The following is a 20,822-nucleotide window of genomic DNA, read 5'->3' on the forward strand; positions in this document are numbered from 1 at the left end:
ACTGTGGCCCTGAAGGAGCAGAAGGAGCATTTGACTCTTCCCAGATGTCAGTCTTTGGAAAATTGAGCAAAGTGGAATGAAAGGCATTTATTAATTTAACTGGCAGTTATTTATTGAGCATCTATTATGTGGCAGGCACCGTGGTGACACTGAAAAGAGAAGGGTGAACAAGGACAGTCCTGAGCTCAAGCAGGCTGCTGGCAGGTGGTAGTGGGGGCAGACAAGGAAAGGGGCACCCATGCCATGGCCTGCAATGCACCACCTCCAGGACAAGGCTTGGGACCCATCCCTGGGTCTTGGGGGACATTCTAAAAGGAAGCGGTGGCTCAGCGTAGACCTGAAGGACAAGAAGGCACCAGTCATGTGTGGAGTGGGTTGGTGGAGATGCGCAGAGTGCAAGGAGGTCTGGAGGTGAGACCTCCAGGCAGAATGGAGGGAGGTGTGTCCCATAGCATGTGGACTCTAAGGGGCTGGGAGATCTTAGGGGTCCCTGGAGGCTGACTGAAGGCTGGCCAGGGAGCCTGCCTGGTAAGGGCCTCCAAGGTCAGGTTTGGGTGTAAGAGTAGCCATTTCTAGCACTGGTTGAGGTGCACTTCCCTGTCAGTGCCCCAAAATCCTTCAGCAGTGTCTGATACGATGTTCTAGACTGGCATTGTTTCCAGTGCAGGCCCTGTCTCATTCTTCAGGAAGCATGCTCATGGCAATACCCGGAGTCTCCACTGCAAGACCAGAGTGATGGAGGCAGCAGAGCTCCTCAGCAGGCCAGGAGTCTCCAGAGGCACTGCCGAATGTCTAAGAAGCAACCTCATTGTATTCCCAAGACCTGGGAATCCAGGTCTCGCAGATACGATGATACAATCTATAGCCAGGACATCTCTTCATGTGTAGGTAAGTAGGGCATGGGGTAAGTTCATCTGGTGTTTCTAGGCTTTCTTGATTTTCTATATGCCACTGACACCTTTCACCTTCATCCAATTTTCAGTGAATACTAGGATAAGCAACTATCCCAGTCTTCCCAGGATTGAGGGGCTTCTCCAGATGCTGCACTTCCGGTGCTAAAAATGAGAAACTGAAATGAATTAGTCACCCAAGGAATGCTGACCCTGTGCTATATGATCACATTTACTCTTTAAAGCAATGCTTTGAGGTAGGTAATATTATTTCCATTTTAAATAATTTATAAATAAGAGATAAAGTGTGATTCCCAAGGCCATTATCCAGTAAGTGATAGAGACTGGGTTTAGGTTATATTGTCTGATTTAAAGCCAGTATATTTGTTATCTGCATAATAAATTACTCCAAATCTTGGGCTTAAACCAACAATACGAGTTTATTAATTCATAGTTTCTGTGGATCAGAAGTTGAGGAGCAGTTTAGCTGGATGGTTCTGTCTCGGGATCTCTCATGATAGGATCTCTCATCATAGTATTGGGGGCTGTTGTCATCTGAAGGCCTGACTGGGGCTGGAGGACCTGACTTCAGGATGGTGCACTCACATGGCTGCCGGCAGGGAACTACACAAGAGACAGGCTACCATAGTGACTGTGTATCTGATGCTTCCACAGCTACCCCTTAGGACTCTAAGTCCTAGAATTGGGACTAGAAGTGGGGATTAAAGGGATTCCATAGGATGAGATTGACTAAAAATATATATACATGAACAGGCATACATAGGAATATTCATTATATGTGTAAATACCATCATTTGTATTCAGGAACACCTTGTTTTATTGTGGCTTTATTGCACTTCACAGATATTGTATTTTTTTTAGAAATTGGAGGTTTGTGACAACCCTGTGTTGAGCAAGTCTATCAGCACTGTTTTTCCAACAGCATGTGCTCACTTTGTGTCTCTGTGTCACATTTTGGTAATTCTTACAATATTTTGAATGTTTTTATGACTATTATATCTGTTGTGGTAATCTGTGATCTTTGATATTACTATTGTAATTGTTTTGGGGCTTCATGAACCATGCCCATATAAGATGGCAAATTTAATTGATAAATGTCGTGTGTGTTCTGACTGCTCCACCGACCAGCGTCTCCTTCATTTCTCTCCCTCTCTTCAAGCCTCCCTATTCCCCAAGACACAATAATATTGAAATTAGGCCAATCATTAATCCTACAATGGTTTCTAAGTGTTCCAGTGAAAGGAAAAGTTGCATGTCTCTAATTTTAAATTAAAAGCTAGAAATTATTAAGAGTGTGAGGAAGGCATGTTGAAAGCCCAGACAGGTTGAAAGCTAGCTAGGCCTCTTGTGTCAAACAAGCCAAGTTGTGAATGCAAGGAAAAAGTTCTTGAAAAGTTAAAAGTCCTACTCTAGTGAACACATGAATGATAAGAAAACAACAGCCTTAGTGCTGATAGGGAGAAAGTTTGAGTGGTCTGAATAGAACATCAAACCAGCCACCACATTCCCATAAGCCAAAGCCTAATCCAGAGCAAGGCCCCAACTCTCTTCAATTCTATTGAGTAAGACTGTTCTTGTGTTGCTATAAAGATATACCTGAGGCTGGGTGATTTGTAAAGAAAAGAGGTCTAATTGGCTCCTGGTTCTGCAGGCTGTATAAGAAGTATGGTGCTGACACTTGCTTCTGGTGACGGCCTGAGGGAGCTTTTGATTATGGCAGAAGGTAAAGGGGAAGCAGGCACATCACACAGTGAGAATGGGAGCAAGAGAGGGAGTGGGGACTGCCACACACTTTTAAACAACCAGATCTCACCAGAACTCACTCACCCTCATGAGGACAGCACCAAGACATGAGGGATTCACCCGCCATGACCCAATCACTGCCCACCAGGCCCCACCTCCAACATTGGGAATCATATGTTAACATGATATTTTAAGGGGACAAACATCCAAACTATATCATCTGTGAAGGCTGACAGAGCTGAGGAAGCTGCAAAAGAAAAGTCTGAAGCTATCAGAGATTGCATCATGAGGTTTAAGGAAAGAAGCCATCTTCATAACATAAAAGTGCAAGGTGAAGCAGCAAGTGCTGATGGAGAAGCTCCAGCAAATTGTCCAGAAGATGTAGCTCAGATCACTGATGAAGGTGGTTACACTAAACAATAGATTTCTAAGGTGGATAAATCAGCCTTGCATTGGAAAAAGATGTCATCTAGGACTTTCATAGCTAGAGAAGAGAAGTCAATGCCTGGCTTCCAAGCTTCAAGGGGCAGGCTGACTCTTTTGTTAGGGGCTAATGAAGCTGGTGACTTTAAGTTGAAGTCAGTGCTCCTTTACCATTCCTAAAATGCTAGAGTCCCTGTGAATGATGCTCAGTCTACTCTGCCTGTGCTCTATCGATGAAACATCAAAGTCTGGGTGACAGCACATCTGTTTACAGCATGGTTTACTGAATATTTTAAGCCCTCTGTTGAGACCTACTGTCCAGATTTAAAAAAAAAAGATTCCTTTCAAAATATTACTATTCACTAACAATGCACCTAGTCACCCAAGAGCTCTGATGAAGATGGAGACGAATGTTATGTTCATGCCTGCTAATACAACGATCTATTCTGCAACCTGTGGATCAAGGACTAATTTCGACTTTCAGTCTTATTATTTCAGATATACACTTTCTAAGGCTATAGTTGCCCTAGACAGTGATTCCTCTGATGGATCTGGGCAAAGTTAATTGAAAACCTCTGGAAGGGATTTATCATTTTAGATGCCATTAAGAACATTTGTGATTCCTGGAAGGATGTTCAGAAGTTTGGAGGAAGTTGATTCCAACCCTCTTGGATGACTTAGAGGGGTTCAAGGCTTCAGTGGAGAAAATCACTGTAAATGTGATAAAAATAGCAAGAGCACTAGAATTACAAGTGAAGGCTGAAGATGTGACTGAACTGCTGCCATCTCATGATAAAGCTTAGATGGATGAGGGGCTGATTCTGTGGATGAGCAAAGAAAGCAGTTCCTTGAGGTGGAACCTACTTCTGCTGAAGATGCTGTGAACATTGTTGAAATGACAGCAAAGGATTTAGAGTATTACTTGAACTTGCTTGATAAAGTAGTAGCAGGCTTCGAGAAGACTGATTCCAGTTTTGAAAGTTCTGGGTAAATGCTATCAAACAGCATTGGAGGCTACAGAGAAATCTTTTGTGAAAGGAAGTCATAGATGCCTCAAACTTCATTGTCCTAAAGAAATAGCACAGCCACCCCAACCTTCAGCAACCACCACTCTTATCAGTTAGCAGCCATTAACAGTGAGGCAAGACCTGCAAGCAAAAGAGTGATGACTTGCTGATTGTTAGCATTTTTAAAGCAATAAGTACTTTTTAATTAAGGTATGTACATTGCTCCTTTAGACATAATGCTATTGCATACTTAATAGACTACTGTATAGTGTGAACATAATTTTATATGCACTAGGAAACCAAAAGTTTGTGTGATTCCCTTTTTTTTTTGCAGTAGTCTGAAACTGAACTCACAATATCTCCAAGGTATGCCTGTACTCAAATAAGTGTGCTTTTAAAATAATCACCATTGGCTGGGTGTGGTGGCTCATGCCCATAATCCTTAGCACTTTGGGAGGCTGAGGCGGGTGGATCACCTGAGGTCAGGAGTTCGAGACCAGCCTGGCCAACATAGGGAAACCCTGTCTCTACTGAAAATACAAAAAAGTAGCCGGGCGTGGTGGCAGGTGCCTGTAATCCCAGCTACTCTGGAAACTGAGGCAGGAGAATTGCTTGAACCTGGGAGGCGGAGGTTGCAGTGAGCCAAGATGGTGCCATTGCACTGCAGCCTGGGTGACAGAGCAAGACTCTGTCTCAAAAAAAAAAAAAAAATCACTATCTTGGTAGTCTACATACTTGCTCTAAGGAGGTTTCCATCACACCAAATATTTTTGTTTGGATATTAATTATGGATAATAGTTTATTCCTGATTTTCCAAACTTTATAATATCAATGAATATATCATTTTATAATCACAAAAACGTTTTGTTTCAAGTTTTATAATATAAACATATGTATTAATTTTATAACCAGATGAAAATTCTTTTAAAAAACATTTTTATAGTATATATTAACATATATATGATGGATACTGCTTGGATTTCCACTTATGTCTTTATAAATAAGCAACCTGTTCAGATGTTTCAGAAGGTAAAATATATACTATTACTAAGAGATACAATCACATATAGAATTGTATATTCCATTATATGTGCAAGTATGTACACCATTTCCTGGAATTCAAATTGGTGGGAGGGTAGGGAAGGGAGGGAGGTTAGGAAACCAGAGATGCCAACAATAAGACATTGGAGAGAAGATAAATGGGAAAGACTTTGAGTGAATGTTACCCAGTCCCAGCACAGCGTTGCTGGGTGGTCCATGTTAATTTGAAGGAGCTGGAATTGTACAGTCACAACTACTCTTTCTGAACCTTAGTTACTTCATTTGTAAAGCAGGGGAAGATAGTGACACTTTTGCTTTCAACTCCATCGAGCTGTCGTAAAAAAGAAATGAGAAACTGCATGTGAAAATACTTGGAAAAGTGTAAAGTCCTAACCCGGAGGAAGGTGCTCCCACCACCATCATTAGAGCTGTTATCTCTGGAAGCGTACCAAGACCTCCTAGGGGCAGGGCTGCTGCTCCCAGAACCATGCGCTACTACTGCTTTGCAGCCCTGGAAGCCCTTCTTTGAACAGTAATAGCTACACATCTTGCTCCAGTTGTCAGACACCTTAGCCACGGTATTTTCTTAAGCTCTGCTTCCATGTGCAGCCTGGAAGTGCATGGTTCTGTGGGTGGAAACGAGGCTGTTGGCAGGGCTCTTTGCTTGTGTCTTCTTGCTTATGCCTGGATGTGAGGTCAGGTGGGGTAGGTGTGCACAAGGCCTGCCACCTGGTGTTGGTGTGTACACAGGGCTGGCATCAGGCCACAGAGCTCCTAAGGAAGCAAGTGCAAATGGTCCCAAAGGCAGTAAATGGAACATGCGAGTAAACCTTAACACTTTTTTTCACATTCCTTGCCACGTCAGCGAGGCCAAAAATGGGAGAATTGCATTTCTTTGACGAATATTTCTTTTTTATTCATTTTCTTATAAAATTATCCCCAACCTGTCTGAAGGGTCTGCCAGCCATTCATGTATCTATACGAGGCAGTTTTATGGGGATGGCATAAGCAAATTCCCCACTAAGACTTTCAGCTCTCTGTGAAAAACGAGTTGCTGCTTAATGAAGCACAGCTGAGAACCTCCAGCTGCCTTCCAATGACTCCCCAGTTTTATATCTCGACACCAGACTTCTCCTCTGCAGTCCAAAGAGTGGTGTGCTGGTCAATGTTTAACAACCAATTCTCCAAAGGGGAAGAAATAATACACCATGAATTGTCGCATTTGCCAATTTCCAGGTGCATATATTCTCACTGTGGCTGACATCAAGCTACTGACATGATATGACTGAACACAGAATTGGAAGAGATGCAAACTAGTGTGAGTGGGTCTAATGCACCATTGGATCTTTTATCTGTCCACCTGGAGGCAAAATAAGCACCTCAAAATCAGTATGTGCAAAGCTGAACTAATCTCTCTCTGCCCCACATTCAAATTTGTCCTCTTCTGGGGTTTTCTATCCGAGTGAATGGCACCACAATGAAACTGGTTTTGCAAGCCAGGCCCCAGACGTCAGTTGTAGTCCTCACCACCATACCCAAACCATCACTAAGGTCTGTTGATTTTACTTCCTAACTATCCACAATCTGCCCACTTCCCCCTAGACTATGCTCTCATTCTTCATCACCTGGATTATTGCAAAAGGCTCCTGGGTGATTTCCCTGTGTCCATTATTACACACACATGCACCCAACCCGTTTTCCTTATTAGCCAGAGTGATCTTTGAAAAATGCAAATATGATAACGCCACTACCTTGCTCGTTAAACCCTTGAATAGCTTCCCATAGGTCTTAGGATGATAGTCAAAATCCTCAGAATAACCTGAAAAACGTGAATAATGCCTCTGCCACTTTAACCTAATCCTGGGCTGTTCTGTACACACACCCCTTGCTCCTCTGTCCTGCAACACTGGCTGTCTTTCTGTTCTTTAGACATGCCAAGCCTTCTACCATTCAGGCTTTTCCACAAATTTTTCTCTTTGTTTGAGATGGAGTCTCACTCTGTTGCCCAGGCCGGGGTGCAGTGGCGTGATCTCGGCTCACTGCAACCTCTGCTTCCTGGGTTCAAGCGATTCTCCTGCCTCAGCCTCCCGAGTAGCTGGGATTACAGGTGCCCACGACCATGCCTGGCCAATTTTTGTATTTTTAGTAGAAACGGGGTTGCACTATGTTGGCCAGGCTAGTTTTGAACGCCTGACCTCGGGTGATCCACCCACCTCGGCCTCCCAAACTGCTGGGATTACAGGCTTGAGACCCCACGCCCAACCGTCCACAAATTTTTCTATGCTGGAAAACTTGATCTAACGAACTCCTTCTTATTCTTCAATCTCAGCTAAAATTTTCTGACAAAGGCCATCCCAACGGAAGCGATCACTCTATTCTTATCTTCCATAACAACCTGTTCTTGGCTTCCACTGCCAACAGCAGTGTATGGAAGTCCCAGTTGCTTCACGTCCCAACCAACATTTGGTTTATCAAACTTCAGAGTTTCTGACATCCTAATGTAATGGTATCTTATTATGATTTTCGTTTGCATCTCTTGGATTACTAATAAATTTGAGCATCTAAAAATAAGTTTATCGGCCATTTGAATTTCCTTTTGCATGAAATGCCTGTTTGAGTTGGTTGCCATTTTTCTGTTGAGTTGTCATATTCTTATTCATTATTAGAAAGATCCCTTGTATTAGTCCATTTTCACGCTGCTGATAAAGAAATACCTGAGACTGGCCAGTTTACAAGGGAAAGAGGTTTAATGGAGAACTCACAGTTCCACATGCCTGGGGGAGCCTCACAATCATGGCAGAAGGTGAATGGCACAGCTCACATGGTGGCAGACAAGAGAAGAGGGCTTGTGCAGGAAAACTCCCCTTTATAATAACCATCAGATCTCATGAGACTTACTCACTATCACAAGAACAGCACGGGAAAGACCTGCCCCCGTGATTCAATTACCTTTCACTGAGTCCCTCCCACACATGTGGGAATTCAAGACAAGATTTGGGTGGGACACAGCCAAACCATATCATCCCTGTACATATCATTGATATTAGACTTTGTGGGTTATATGTATTACAAGTATCTTCTTTCACTCTTTGCCTTGTTTTCTTATTTTCTCCAGTATGTTTTTTGGTGAAAGTATGTTTTTAATTTTAGGATTGCCAAATACCTTACAAGCAGAAATTACAAGAATTTCTGCTTATAAGAGTCCGTTGGGAGAGGCTCTCTCAGGTTTTGTTTGTCTGAAAAGGTTATTATTTATTCTTCGTTCTTGAAAAAATAATTTGACTCGGTATGGAGTTCCAGGATGACAGTAACTGAAAAAATTTCGCAAACTGAAAAAAAATATTCTACTCTCTTTTGGCTTTGATTATTGTTGATAAGAAATCAACCTTTAATGTAACTCCTTCTCTTTGAAGGTTGTTGTCTTTTCTCTCTGGCTTGCATTGAAAACCTGCTTGTCTTTGATGTTCTTTGGTTGTTGTTGTTGTTTTTAATAATGCATCTACCTTTGGATTTATTTTATTTAACCCACAGGGAATTTATTGGGCTTCCTGGCTCTGGCAGTTTGAGTCTTTCAACAAATCTGGAAATCTCTCAGTCATTATTGTATTGAATATCACCTCTTCTTCATTCTCTCTCATGTCTTCTACTGAACTCTAAACATATATTACATCTTCTTATTCTCTCTTCCATCTCTTTGTTTCTCTGGGCTGCGTTTTGAATGATTTCTTCATGCCTATTTTCTAGTTTAGTAATTGTTTCTTTGGTTGTGCTTAATCTGCTGTTTAACACGTCTAATAAACTTTTAAATCTGAATATTATAATTTTCATTTCTAGAAGTTCTACTTTACAAATTTGGTTCTCCTTACAAATGTGCTCATTTATTTTCAAAACTCTAAAGGAATGAAATATTTATTAAAACCTTAAAATACTTGGCCAGGCACAGTGGCTCACATCTGTAATCCCAGAACTTTGGAAGGCCAAGGCAGGAGGACAGCTTGAGGTCAGGAGTTTGAGACAAGCCTGGGTAATGTAGTGAGACCCCCATCTCTACTATATATATATATGCCAGGCATAGCGGGTGTGCACCTGTAGTCCTAGTCTCGGGAGACTAAGGTGGGAGGATTGCTAGAGCCTGGGAGCTTGAGACTGCAGTGAGCTGGAATTGTGCCATTGCATTCCAGCCTGAGTGACAGCGATACCCTGTCTTCAAAAATAAATAAAATACTTATTTTATATTCTATTTGATAGGTTCAATATCGAAAATCTTGGTCTTTCTGACATCTAATCTATCTATCTATCTATCTATCTATCTATCTATCTATCTATCTATCTATCATCTACCTATCTGACACAGAGATGTGCCACCTATATTCCACATCAAGGAAAGAGTTGATGCCCAGATGTCTATGCCCAGCTGTGGGGAGAAATGAGCTCAGCAGGCAGCCTCCATCTGTAGGGAGCTGCCTTGCCTACGGCCATGCCCTATTCAAAATAGCCTGCATCTGAGGACAGAGTGAGGGTATCAAGATCTGGCCATTTTGTGAGGGTATCAAGACCTGGCACCTCTCATGGATGATATTTTCACACACTGGGTTAAACAAGGGTTTGTTAGAGCTATATTACAGTTCAACTTCTCCTTCTCCTCCCTTTCACAGTTGCTGACCCTAATAAACACTGTATTCCAAGGTCTGACCCTGTGGCTGCTTCCAAAGCACCCAATCTGCAACATGTGTGGGTGTGTCTGCATGTTCTGCTGCTACTTGCTCATGTTCCTGGCTCTTGTTCCTTGTTTCCTTCTGTATTTCTGTTTCTTGAGACTTTATCTGTTGAAATTCTTTGAGATTGAGTTGAGGTTGGGTTCCTTTTGAGAGTACAGATGGTCCCTGACTTATGATGGTTTGACTTAATTTTTTGACTTTACTATGGTGCAAAAGTGATATGCATTCACGGAAAACTGCATGATCCTCTTTTGAGATGCTAGGCAGTCAGCCAGGAGATCATGATCGTAAGGGCAAACAACTGATAAGTGACAGTGAGCTGTGTTGTCTGTTGCCCAGCTGCAGGCTAATGTAAATTCTGAGCACAACGAAGGTGACTAGGCCAAACTCTGATGTTTGGTAGGCTAGTCATATTAAATGCATTTTAGACCTATGATATTTTCAACTTACAATGAGTTTATCAGGAGGTAACCTCATGGTAAGTCGAGGAGCACCTGTATATGAGATTTCTTCTAGAAGTCACCTGGGGCATGACCAGCTTGAGACCAATTTGTCTGTTTTTTCAAAACACAGACATAGTGTGTATTGGCTGAAAACCCATATGAGTGGGGATTATAGTTAAGACTTCTCAAGATAGGCATGTTCTTTCTTTCCCCTTCTTTGCTAGTCTGTTTCCTACTTACCCTTATACTAAGGCTATAGACGTTCTAGGCTTCACTTGGTGGGGCAGTCTCTCCACCTTGGGTGGGCTTAATTTTCTGTTTCTCATGCCCCTGTAGCTCTCAAATGGAAACGAAAGGTCATCAGAGTTCAGTACTTAGTTTTGGGTGGAGGCTGCTTTGGATCTTCCTTACTTTCCATAGTTCCCAGGCTCAGTATCTTACTTTGAAACTGGAAACTCCTGCTTCCAAGTTTCAGAGTAAGATAGATGCCTCACTTTATTGCTGGCATGTTGATTCACTAAAATGTTATTTTCTTTTGTTTCATATTTATCCAGTTTCGTTTATTTTCCTTTTCTGAAATTGGGGCTGGGTCATTTAGGGTTTCTAGTCCACCAGACTTGGAAATAAATGTCTGGAGTCACGTTTAAGTGGACTTTACCTAAAAGGGCCACCTGGAGAGCCAGAGACCCGACCAGGGAGAGAGTTTGTGTTGATTGGACCATCAGAAACAGAGTTAATAGGGAGTTGTAAGTGGCTAAATATGGGAAGCAGGGAGCTTTTTGAGAGATCCACAGTTATGCAGAACATCTCTTAAATGTACTCCAGGAAAAATAGTCAGTTTTGGGGGTCCCCAAGACAAGAGAGCACTATTAGAAGGTGGAGGCACTGTCTGCCAAATCAGAGCTTCCCTGGCCTTGGCTTTCTCCCAGAAGGAGCCAGAGGAGGATTTGTGAGGAGGGGGCAGTACAGAAGCATGAAGCTTAGAAAGACAAGAGACCCCTGCCCACTCCAAGGCCTCCAAGGCAAAGCCGAGAGTGGGGAGAAGCTTTAAGTAAAGTTCAGAATTTTGATTAAGACAGAGGAACAAGTACACCAATGGCAAAAAGAAGACCACTCTTGTATATTCTTACAACTATGGTTGTACCCAATCTCCCTTCCAGAGGAGGGCAGGAACAAATTCCACAGGACAGGTTGAAATGAGGGGGTGCATAGAATAAAGGCATTTCCTGGTAGAACCTTGTGAATCCTCTCTTTTAACATGGAAACTGCCTAGGATTCATACCAGAATACCAAGTAGTTGGAGGGATAAGAGTAGGTAAGGAAAAATGGGGTTTCAGTATGCTTTTTTGTTTGTTTGTTTTTGAGACAGGGTCTTGCTCTGTCACCCAGGCTGGAGAGCAGTGGTGCGATCACAACTTACTGCAGCCTTGACCTCCCGGGCTCAAGCAGTCCTCCCACCTCAGCCTCCCAGGTAGCTGGGATTACAGGCACACTCCATCAGGCCCGGTTAGTTTTGTATTTTTAGTAGAGATGGGGTTTCACCATGTTGGCCAGGCTGTTCTCAAACTCCACCCACTTTGGCCTCCCAAAGTGCTGGGATTACAGGAGTGAGCCACCGTACTTGGCCATTTTTTGTTTGTTTGTAGAGATGGAGTTTCACTGTGTTGCCCAGGCTGGTCTTGAACTCCTGGGCTCAAGCAATCTGCCCATCTGGGCCTTCCAAAGTGTTGGGATTACAGGCGTGAGCTACTGTGCCCGGCTGCTCTTTATTTAAAATAAGGGGGATTTGAGTACATTTCTCTGTGGTTGAGAATGAGCCTGTATAGAAGGAGACGGTGAAGGAAAAGGAGAGGGAGATAGTCATGAGAGGGAAAGTCCCTTGGATGCAGAAGGGTGGGCTCCAGAGTGGGGGTGAAGTAACCTTAGATGAGGGGGGAGGGCACCTGTTTCATTTTAATAGGGAGGGAGACGAAAAGGTGAATGTACTTACAGGTTAAATCTGTATATTTTGTGGGAGAAATCTGAGGGATTACCGATCTGATGACTTCTTTTCTCTTTGAATTGGGGCAGGGTTATTTTCTTAGGGTAAAGGACCAGGTGATGGGGTGATGAGTTTTAGGCAAATCAAGGCCACTTGAAAGAGCTTCTCTGGAGGATGGGGGGCCTTGTCGCCCAACCAAGGCTGAAAATCAAGAATTCATAGTGGAACTCATTGGATACAAAGCAGATGGGGACAGCTGAGGGTCCCTGTGCAGAACAAACTCAACCTTTCTGGTGTCCAGAGTTTTTAGTCTTTAACATAGAATTTCTTTCTCCCCCTTCCCTCTCTTCCTCCACAATTTCCCAATTTCAGGACTCCTTGATGTAGGTTGTAATCTGATCAGTTAGAGTGTCATTTTTCTCAATTAAGTCCCTGTGCTGTGACTTGATTGAACAAATACCTCTGTCTTCAACCCTAGCACGTATGTATAATATCGCTCTTGGGATAGGTTCTTTCTGAGCATGACAAAACTGTGCCAGTATGTCTTTATTCCTGCAAGTATCGTCTTCAAAAATTAGTAACCTTAAAATTCAGGGAACTTCACCAGAAGCTTCCATCTGCTGACTGCTGGTGCAAGGAAATAAAGACTCAGATGCTTGATGGGGGTGCCACTGCAGCGGTCATCCAACTTCAGCAGTGTCGTAACCACGAGGCCTTCTGGGCCCTACTCTTAGAGTTTCTTATTCAGTTGGTCTGGGTCAGGGTCAGAGACTTTGAATTTCTTCTAAGTTCCCAGGTGGTGCTGCCAGTCTGGGAACCATACTTAGAGAACCACTGTGCTGAAATTATTAGACAGGTGGTAGCAAAGCTTCATAATGGTCATAGTCGACTGGTCCTCATCTTTAATCTGAATAATGCACTCAAAGTCAAGTTTAAAAGGAAATATATCCTAAAGAGATCCTCTTGCTGGGTTCCTCAATTTTGTTGAGCAATGTTCTGCTTACTGTTTTCAATGTTGCACTATTTAATCAGGTCTACATGTAAAGAGGAAGGTGGAAGAGATAGGCACCTCTGGGCCCCTAAAGGCGTGAAGGATACCATCAGAATTGTGCTGTCCCAGCTTCCTACACACAAAGGCAGATGAAGAATAGCTATTGGGTTTTTGCTGGCATCTTTATGTCAATATTATGGATTTTTTTTTTTTGAGATGGAATCTCACTCTGTCTCCCAGGCTGGAGTGCAGTGGCACGATCTTGGCTCACTACAACCTCCGCATCCTGGGTTCAACCAATTCTCCTGCCTCGGCCTCCCGAGAAGCTGGGAATATAGGCTTGTGCTACCACACCCGGCTAATTTTTGTATTTTTAGTAGAGACGGGGTTTCACCATGTTGGCCAGGCTGGTCTCGAACTCCTGACCTCAAGTGAATTGCCCCCTTCGTCCTCCCAAAGTGCTGGGATTACAGGTGTGAACCACTGTGTCCCACCAATATTATGGATCTTAATGGCAGATGAGAAAGAAATGTTACAATGTTTCAGTGACCCAAATCAACCCAAGGCTTTAGACTTAAATACACCAGACCAGGTCTTACTTAGAATAAAAGCTGAAAAAGGAACTTGTACTGAACATTCCATAAAGATAAGACATGATAAATACTCACCATTTGGATATTGACAAGATGATTAAGGTCACAAAAGGTCAAAACCCATCATATTTTCCAAAGCCAATGATGGGGAGAACTTCTGAAGTGGTGGATCAAGTACAATTCTAATAAGGGACCAGGGTAAGTGACTTGGCAACAATTTCCTTGGGAAGCTGCCAAAATCTTATCTTCAGTCTCAAAACTCCTATCTGCAGTCATAGCTAGTCTAGAAAGGTAAGTCTTGATTTCTTAGCTAAATGAGTAAAGTTTGTATTCTAGAAAGAAAATAGAATACAAATAAAAATAATAGTGGAGAAGCAAACTTAAATTCACGGAATTAAGTCTTTAGTGAACCAGTTTGGGTATAAGTGTAGTGATCTGTTTTGTATTCATTATGATAATTTTGTTTCCTTTTTACATGTTTAAAGCATCACTAAAACTTAACGCCATTTAAATGTTTGGAAGAATCTGATTAATTTTTTATATTATTTAATGCTTAAATGTTTAGAAGGGTCAAATTTGTTAAATGCATAGTTTTGTTTAATACTTAATAATTTAGCTTTTTATTTAATATTAAGTTATGGAAGCAGTGTATATTTACAGAAGTGTTAAATGTTTTAAAAATGATCAGCAGACAATAAAAAAGTACAAATAATGGTGAGCATGTTTCTCTCCAGACATGAAAGCCAGATAGGGAAGAATTTGCAGCCTCATACTGATTGGCCAGTTGAGGAGTCAACTCATCTCTCTTATAGAAAAAAGATTACATTTATGGAATACAGAATATACTGTGCTCTCTACTTACCAAGAGACTTCTTTCTCTACTGACAACTTTCTGTTGACGTGGTTACTGTGCAGGTTCTGACAGTCGATTCTTTCCACCTAGTTCACTGCTGAAGCGATAATGATTTCCATTTTGCAATAAGAGGATGATTACTTATTATCTGTGACCATTTCTCAATTCCAGAACAATTGAGCTGCATAGTCCCTGTGATCTTATAAAGGCATTTGGCCTGGAAGATGCTCTGCAGCCATATGCCAAGAATAACGGCTATAGGGACAATGTTTCATTAACCCCAAAGCAGCAACCTGAACCTCTTACTGTACAATATCTGCTCCGTTCAGAATTAGCTCGACTTGAGTCACAGGATGAAGCTTACCAAAAGGAATTTCCACGTCCAAGGAAGGAACCAAGATCACTGAGAGGTTATAGTATGAAAAGTGAAGAGAAAAAAACCTATTCTAAACATTTTATTAATTGTCAATAATTATTTTAAAATATTTAATATAGTCTCCTACCTGGTCCACTGGCATCAAGCTGCCAAATTTACATGGTCACTTTGGGAAGCCAGCTGGCAGGCAAACATGGAAAGTGCTGGCTCCTAGCGTAGTGAGAAGACCACAGATAGATGGTAATTTTCTTCTTTGTTTTATTTTTCTTTTTCTTCTCTCCCTCTTTTTCTTCCCTCTTGCCTTTCCCTCCCATTGCCCACTTTCTTTTTTTGGCTGCCGAAGATTTATTGCCTTTCAGTACTTATAGATGATGTTTTCATAAGTTCTAATGAGGTCCCAGCAGTTTTTAACAATAACAGGACATTACTGTTCCTAAGATATATTATGTGTTTTCCCTCATCTTTCTCCCTTGAATGAAATGCTTAGAAGTAGGCTAACCCCCAATTCCCTTCCCTTTACTATGATAAATGGCTCCATTACTTAATAGGGCTAAATACTCTGCTGTGACTTTTATACTGCTGATTTGAATAAAATCTTACGAAAAGCTTTTCTTGTGTGTTTTTCAGGTACTTTCTAGGAGAGTACCTGAGCACGTGCATGCAAACACCTGTGTATTATCAGCCTTGAGAATCCTCTTTTTTTTTTCTTTCTGAGACAGGGTCTGGCTCTGCTGCCCAGACTGAGCGTAGTTGTGCAATCATGGCTCACTGCAGCCCTGAACTCCTGGGCTCAAGAGATCCTCCCACCTTAGCCTCCCAAGTAGCTGGGACTACAGGTGTGTGCCACCATGCTTGGCTACTTTTTATTTTTGGTAGAGATGGAGGTCTTACTTTGTTGCCCAGGCTGGTCTCGAATTCCTGGGCTCAAGTGATCCCCCTGTCTCAGCCTCCCTAAGTGCTGGGATTCCAGGTGCAAGCCATTGCACCCAGGAACCCTTTCTAATGCCATCCTTGCTAGTCGTGCATCTTGATGGCAAGTTTTGCAGCATTTCCTGATCCTCCTTGAGAGCTGTCCAGGGAGATTGCTCCCTATCTCTCCAGTTCCTGGATTCTGGGGCAATTCATGTTGTCACCCATGGCTCCAACCCCACATGACAAGTCCACCTTTCACAGAAGTCGCATCCTTTTCTGAGTTGCCTGCAAAGGCCGGACATCCTCCAGTCGCCTCAGTGCGACCCGTGACCATGGAGGTATTTTTTTAAAAGGAAAAACCATTGCCATGAACAAGTCCCTTAGCACCACATGACTTAACTAGGGTGGTCCTGACACCTGTTCTTCTGTGGTGACAGGGTTGGCAGCCAACTCCAGAGGTATTTTTTTGTTGTTGTTGTTCTTAATGGTAAGACAGATTAAATGTAAGTAACAAGCAACAAGGAAGGGGACCAAGCTGCATCCCATGATGTAACACACTGGGATTTCAATACAATCAGGCTTTTTTCCTTGAGGAATTACAAGCTATAGGGAATGCCTTTTAGCCAGAAAGGGCTTCGAGCAGGAAAACTCAAAAACATTCTGTATTACTGTGTTCTATTTTGGTTCTGGGCTAGCTTTGGATGGGTGGCTTTCACTCTGCCCTGAAATTAACATGTTATAAACGGACGGGTTGGGTCTCAGATCCAGCAAAGAAGCCAGCTTGAAAAATCATTCTGGGAAATGCACTGAATCACTTGTTCCAGGAACAGAAAGCCACTGTGCCTTGAGAAACAGGCCGTCGGCAAAGTCCCTGAGACAAGCACCCTCGGATTTGCTGTCCAGTCGTCACCGTCCTCCCTTCATTCTAGGGCTTTCTGTCACTTCACTACTCATATTATTGAGGGCTTGACTTCTGCTAACAGGTTCTCTTAAAAGACTATCTGGAGACAGCTTTTTAAGAGCCTTCCCTTTCCGGATCCCTTTGGGATAGAAACCGCAGAGCTATTTAATAGTCTGTGATAACCCTTATTTTCCATCCTCTGTTTTCTGGGCAACTCTTCGCACCCACAAGGTAATGACTGCAAATGAATTCCAGGCAGGAGCAGAAATCCCCCTGCGCTGTGCGTCGTCTGCCCCGCGCAGGCCTGCATATGGGCTCCGCACACTGCTCGCTCTTTGTGCCACTTCAGAGTCCTGTCCCCTTGAGTCTCAATCAAGATACGGCTCATTCCACCCTTGGGCAGGAGGGCAATGCTGATGAGGCTGTTTATAGCTTCGGTCCTGCACACTCCATGTTATTTAGTTGTTGTTCCTCCGCTGTTTCCAAACAAGCAGTCTGTCCAAAAAAAAAGGATCAAATGGAAAACTTTATAAATACTCCAAATGGTGGAAACAGGAAGTGGAATAAAAATGATGTAGCTATTCACAGAAAACATGCTGTCATTTTTTTTTCTCTGTAAATATATACCATTCATTTTCAGAAAGAGGCTGTGCCTAAAGAAGAATTAAAAAAAAAAAAACAAACTACAAAGTGACTCGGCTGACTTTGGAGACTGTTCAGAGAAGCTGTCTCGGGCTGTGCGGGATGCTCTGGGGTGGGAGGGGCAGAACGGCATGGCCCGGAAACCTCTGAAAAATAGGTACGTGTTCTACTGCGGAAATGCAAAATGATGTCTTGTTGGGTACCCAGGTCTCAGTGTCTTGTGACTTCTTACTGGACAGCTGAAATGCTTCATCCATATCCATCATGTCAATGGTATTAATTCCAATTCCAACTGCAATTCCGATGATCTAATCCTTAAACCACATTCAATTTCTTCTTGGTAAGGTTGTTCATATAGTAATAACAATGAACATTTATATAATGCTTACTATGTGCCAGGCGCTCTTGTAAGTGTTTTACAACTGTGGACTCATTTACTGTTCACAATAATTCTGAGTAGTAGGATATTATCATTCCCATTTTATGGATGAGGAGACTGAAATATAAATGAACAACTAAGTTTTCTGAGGCGACGTAAGTTGTAAATGATGGAGCTGAGCTTCAGCCTAGGTAGTTGGGTTTCAGGACCCATATCCTTACTAGTATCTCTTTATTGTGAATTAAGAAAAGACTAGAAAAGCAAACACAAAGCACACTGTGATTGTGAACAAATCAAACATTTCTTTCTTTCTTTCTTCTTTCCTGTTTCTCTTTCTTTCTTTTCCTTCCTTCCTTCCTTTTTTCTCTCTTTCTTCCTTCCTTTCTCTCTTCATTTCTTTCTCTCTTTCTTCCTTTCTTCCTTCCTTCCTTTCTCTCTTCCTTCCTTCTCTTCTTTCTTTCTTTCCTTCTTTCTCTCTTTCTTTCCTTCCTTCCTTCTTCTTTCCTCTCTTCCTTCCTTTCTCCCTTTCTTTCTCTCTCCTCCTTCCTTTCTCTATTCCTTTCTTCCTCTCTTTCTTCCTTCCTTTCTCTCTTCCTTCCTGTCTTCCTTCCTTTCTCTCTTCCTTCCTTTCTCTCTTCCTTCCTTCTCTCTCTCTCTTTCTTCCTTTCTTTCATTCGTTTTTGAGACAGGATCTAGCTCTGTTGTCCAGGCTGGAGTGGACATAGTTCACTGCAGCCTCCAACTCTTGGGCTCAAGCAATCTTCCTGCCTCAGCCTCCTTAGCAGTTAGGACTACAGGTGTGTGCCACCATGCCCAGCTAATTTTTAATTTTAATTTTTGATTATATATATGTGTGTATATATATATATATATATATATATATAGAGAGAGAGAGAGAGAGAGAGAGAGAGATGGTCTTGCTCTGTCACTCACGCTGGAGTGCAGTGGTGCAATCACAGCTCACTGCAACCTCAACTTCCCAGGTTCAAGTGCCTCAGCCTCCTGAGTAGCTGAGATTATAGGTGTGCACCACCACACCCAGCTAATTTTTATTTTTTGCAGAGACAGGTTCTCCCTGTGTTCCCCAGGCTGCTCCTGAACTCCTGGCCTCAAGCAATCCTCTGGCCTCAGCCTCCCGAAGTGTTAGGATTATGGCACCCAGCTCAAACATCTCTTATTGACACTGTTGGGCTGCAACTTCAAAAGAAGACTCAAATATGATTATAAAGGGATTGCTCAACCTGAATCAAACAATGGTATCCAATCTACATGTGTCTTTATAAGGGGAGATTTCACGCAGACAGAAGAGGAGAAGGCCAGGTGAAGACAGGCAGAGACTGGAGGATGTAGTCACAGGCCTGGGGACCCCGCAGCCATCAGAAGCTGGAAGAGGCAGGAGCAGATTCTCCCTTAAAGCCTCCGAAGGGAGCACAGCATGGCTGGCACCTTGATTTCAGCCTAGCAGTCCTGGCTTCAAACTTCCGGCCCCCAGAATGGGACTGTCTACATTCTCTGTATTAAAACTGCCATCTTCCAGGGGCAGAGGAGCCAGAGGAGGAGATTAAATGCTCTATCCCCTGTAATACAGCCATCTGAATGCAGCAGTTCTCACAGTTTTGGGGCTCAGTGCCCCTTGTCACTTTAAAAAATTATCAAGGACCCCACATAGTTTATCATTATGTGGAGCGTACCTATAGACAATTACCATATTAGAAACCCAAACTGGGCAGATTTAAAATATTTAATTCATATGCAAACATCTTTCATTAATTCACATAAACATAAGCGTATTACATGTTGACATAGATGATGTTTTTATGAAAAATTGCTGTATTTTCAACACAGAAAACTCCGTAAAGTGGCATCGTTTTACTTTTTTTTTTTTTTTTAACCTCTGTCATGTCTGGCATAATAGAGGAAGTTGGATTTTCATACACGCTTTGCATTCAGTCTGTTGCAAAATGTTGTTTTGGTTGAGACGTGTAAGGAAAATCTGGCTTCACATAAATATGCAGTTGCAAAAGGAGAAGTCTTTAAATAGTCCTTTGGATAATTATAAATATTCTTTGAGTCTTCATAAATTTAAATAAATGATAATTTTTAAAAGTTAATTGCAACATAGATTCTGAAACAATATAAAAAAAACTTTTGGTACTCTGTTACTTTAAAATTCATTGATGTATTTTATATTTTGAATGTACCTTTTATCTGTAAATGATTTTTATTTACTTATTTTAAATTGTGGTAAAATAGACATAACAAAATTTACCACTTTGCAGGGCACAGTGGATCACACCTGTAATCACTTTGGGAGGCCAAGGTAGGTGGATCACTTGAGCTCAGGAGTTCGAGACTAGCCTGGCCAACATGGTGAAACCCCATCTCTACTAAAAAATACAATAATTAGGTGGGCCTGGTGGTGCATGCCTGTAGTCCTAGCTACTTGGGAGGCTGAGGCAAGAGAATCGCTTGAACCCGGGAGGTGGAGGTTGCAGTGAGCTGAGATCACACCACTGCACTCCAGCCTGGGCAACAGAGCGAGGCTCCGTCTCAAAAAAAAAAAAAATTACCCTTTTAACCATTGTAAGTGCACAGTTCAGCAGAGTTAAGTATTCTTATTGTTGTGTAACCATCATCACCGTCCATCTTCAGAACTCTTCATCTTGTGAAAAAAACTCTGTATTCATTAAACAATAACTCCCATTTCCCCTCCCCAGATCCCCAACAACCCCATTCTACTTTCTGTCTCTGAATTTGACTGCTAGTCGAATTCCACCTCAAATAAGTGGAATCCTACAGTATTTGTCCTTTCATGACTGACTTATTTCACTTAGCATAGTGTCCACAAGGTGCATCCATGTTGTAGCATGTGTCAGAATTTCCTTCCTTTTTAAGTCTGAATACTATT

At 42.3% G+C, this 20,822-nt stretch overlaps 1 long non-coding RNA gene across 2 annotated transcripts in view; it reads left to right on the forward strand.

The window, feature by feature from the left end:
* Positions 1-20,822, forward strand: part of LOC101148677 (uncharacterized) — a 181,133-nt gene that overhangs the window by 147,125 nt on the left and 13,186 nt on the right. The window contains exons 4-5 of one of the 2 annotated variants that reach the window (XR_010134145.1): positions 687-888; positions 983-4,944. This is a non-coding gene — a long non-coding RNA (uncharacterized lncRNA). Of the gene's footprint in view, positions 1-686; positions 889-982; positions 4,945-20,822 lie in introns of those variants that run through there. The other variant, XR_010134144.1, reaches the window with a different exon arrangement.

Source organism: Gorilla gorilla, chromosome 5, assembly GCF_029281585.2.
Source record: "Gorilla gorilla gorilla isolate KB3781 chromosome 5, NHGRI_mGorGor1-v2.1_pri, whole genome shotgun sequence".
NCBI lineage: Eukaryota > Metazoa > Chordata > Mammalia > Primates > Hominidae > Gorilla > Gorilla gorilla.